This window comes from Poecilia formosa, unplaced genomic scaffold, assembly GCF_000485575.1.
Source record: "Poecilia formosa unplaced genomic scaffold, Poecilia_formosa-5.1.2 Scaffold14, whole genome shotgun sequence".
Classification (NCBI taxonomy): domain Eukaryota; kingdom Metazoa; phylum Chordata; class Actinopteri; order Cyprinodontiformes; family Poeciliidae; genus Poecilia; species Poecilia formosa.
The window spans coordinates 2733840-2736967 of NW_006799953.1; positions in this window are offsets into that span (position 1 = coordinate 2733840).

Sequence of the window (3128 nt, forward strand, 5' to 3'; positions counted from 1 at the left end):
AGAGGGGGACAAACAAAAAAGAAGATTGACGAAGGAATATTGAGAGAAGCTAACTTGAAACAAACATTTTGTCTAGATAGTTGGAATTTTGTTTTGTTTCGTTTTTATGTAGAGGTACTATGTCATACCTGGAGACTAGAAAATGTTTTTTCTCTTGTTAGATTCTAATCTATGAATGTGATGGAAGGAAAGGAAACGGATCTTGGAAATGTTTCTGAGGCAGCAGGTCTGTAAGTATTAGCTGCTCCCTTCCAATGGATCCCTGTGTACATAGAGGATACATCCTCGTTGCCCTTAAGCATATAAGAGGGTAGGCATAGATGTGATTAACATAGATTTGGGGTGAATAATCTCCTAAACTGCTCATTGGATCATTGATGTTGGAGGCTGGGGGTGGCATATAGTAAGAGCTTATTGCAAAGCAAATTACAAACCACCTTTAATTTCTTTATACTTTCCTACTAAGATGCCAGACTTTCTTTTAATCTTTTAAAGTGGTTTGAATCAATAGTTTTTAAGGATTTGTAGAGGTCTATGAGAGGTTTATTCAGACTTTGGGACACTTCTTTACTCGCTCTCTGTCGTGCCTTTGGTGCCGTTAGTGCTAAGCAAATGGAAAACTAATAAACAGAAGACAAAAGAAAGAGTGTTCGGTGTAAAAAAATAAAAAAATCTCATCAGTATCTGAAACATGCTGTTTGTCCGTAACATGAAACAGCTTGTGTGTGGCAGTGGCAGGCTAACTTCATTTTGATGGAGACAGATGATGATTTAGTAGCATATTTCAGTACCCTTCTAGTTAACTATGAACTCACAAAGATAAAGAAGAATTTAGTGTGGTAAAATACCACTACCACTAACAGTCACCAAGACTTTTGCCCTTAACATTAAAAGCTTTAATGACAGGTAGTGTAGCTGCTCTCTGTGCTGCCCTAGTGGGGACCTCTGAATTCATACCATGTCACAAAACACAGACAATAGACCAACAACAGGCATCAGAAGCTCCCATTACCAATTAAAAAAAAAAACGTTTTCATCAGGCTTCAGCCAATACCTGGGATCTAATTAGGACATCTGTACTATTGGTAGCTTTTGTGAAATTAAAAGACTTTTCTCAATTTGAGACCCCCGCTTTACCGTTAAAATGTGTCTTTACACTGTGAAGTAAGTAAGGTGGAGCATCCAGTTGCGCTGAAATGTGAGTTCTTAGTTGGGTGTCATGGGGGACTAGCATGTGTACCACGCATCCCCCTGTTGTCAGGTCACATGAAGCTGCTACATGAATCCCATATTTGATCTCTGTACCTCCTTTTTTCTGTTCAAAGTTCTTCAGCCAATCATCGAAATCAAAGCAAAAATACCTCCCGTGTATTATCGGTTAACGTGCTAACACGGCATTACCATATTAATTAGTTTCTTTTTGTGCCGAATGCCAACAGTTGCTTCGTAGCTCCAGGTATTCATTCAAATACATTTGCACATATTTATATGCTGTCCAAACAAGTACATATTGAGGCCCATCTGTATGCGTCCGTGCACAGAGGAATAAAGCCAGGATGCCGCGGTAAACACAGCTCAGCAACCATCTCCAGTGGCCATGATGAGTTGTGTTTGATCCTGTTATATTGTGCAGATGTACAGATTATCCCTGGCGGTTTTTACCGTCTCTTGCATCCACGAAGACGGAATCAAAGCAGAAGAAGATATAGAACGTGTCAAAAAATCCTGACAGCGTCTTTCAAAGACAAGTGTGCAAAAATACCAGCTTTGACTATGAATCATTTACAGAACTGCGAGGGAACACTATTAGATATTATTTTGATGTTTTCCATGACTGTGAAAACACAGCGACAGCCCCTGCTTTCAGTCAGTAAAGAAGAGAGCCTGCAAGAAAGCTCTTTCCCTTGGTGACTGCTGCTTTAGTGAAGCAAGGCGGATAAAATGCTGGATTCTGATCCCTGACTCATTTTCCAGCTCATGTTGTGCATCTCGACAATATTGCTATAAGGGTCTACGATATCCACGGACTGAGAGAAAAATAATGTTATCGACCTTTTCTATATTTTGCTTTCATCTGCTACCCCCCGCCCCTCCTCTCGTTTACTCCTCAAATAACTGCATGAGCAGCATCTCGGTTTATGAACACAGGGCATCGGTGCCTCCCAGGCACATAATTTTAAAGATTTCTTTAATAGCCGTGAAAACCGGAAGAAAATAAATAAAGCTAGGATAATAGAACAGAAGAAAATAATGGGAAGACAAATTAACCTACCTTAAATCTTTGAGAAAATGTTACATTAATGGTAACGCAAATAAAAACATCTGGATTTTACAGCGTATATAACGATGACACTGAGGCTGAGAGTCAAGAGAAGGAACAAAAAATTGCATAGGTGAGTGTGGGAGATGCAGCAGTGTGTTCTTGGGAAGAGATGGATGCAGACAGTGGTTATTAATTATTGATGTGCAGATGTGGTCTGAGGGAATGCTGTTACAGTAACTAGAGGCGAGGCGAGTCAAAGGCACAGCAGCGATGTGGAGAAGCCAAAGGAGGGCAGATCCAGCCCATGCCATCCACAACTTCAATTTACATTACACGACAGGAGAATGGAGGTTAATTAAACATGACAATGGTGGAGTGTTTAACTCTTCGTAGTGGCTGACTGGCTTCTAACTCAAAGGCCAAAGCATGCATAACTAATGCGGTACGAACATACAGAAAAGTGTGAATTCATGTGCACACTTGCCATGAAGGGAGGCTTTATGAATAAAACTGCGTAAACCGCATGTTTTTAATCCTTTGTTCGGCGTTGTTAGCAAATAGTGGGGGGACATGAACTCCTGCTCATGTGAGCTCAAATCGCAGCAGAAAGTAAAACTGCATCTAAAAACTCTGCAAAAATTTCGTGTTGCCACAGGCAAGCTCACATTTGGACATGCTTCTATTTCCAACCTTCACATTAACTCTAATTGGTTTTGACACTAATGATGCCAAAAAGCAAAGCAAAGCAGAGCTAGGTTTGCAAGCTGTCCGCTTATACTTTGGGAGACTGCTGATTTTGGCTACCCTTGACTGCCGGGTCTTCCGCTGCTCTTTACATTTGTGTCAGTTGTCAAAATGGCAATGA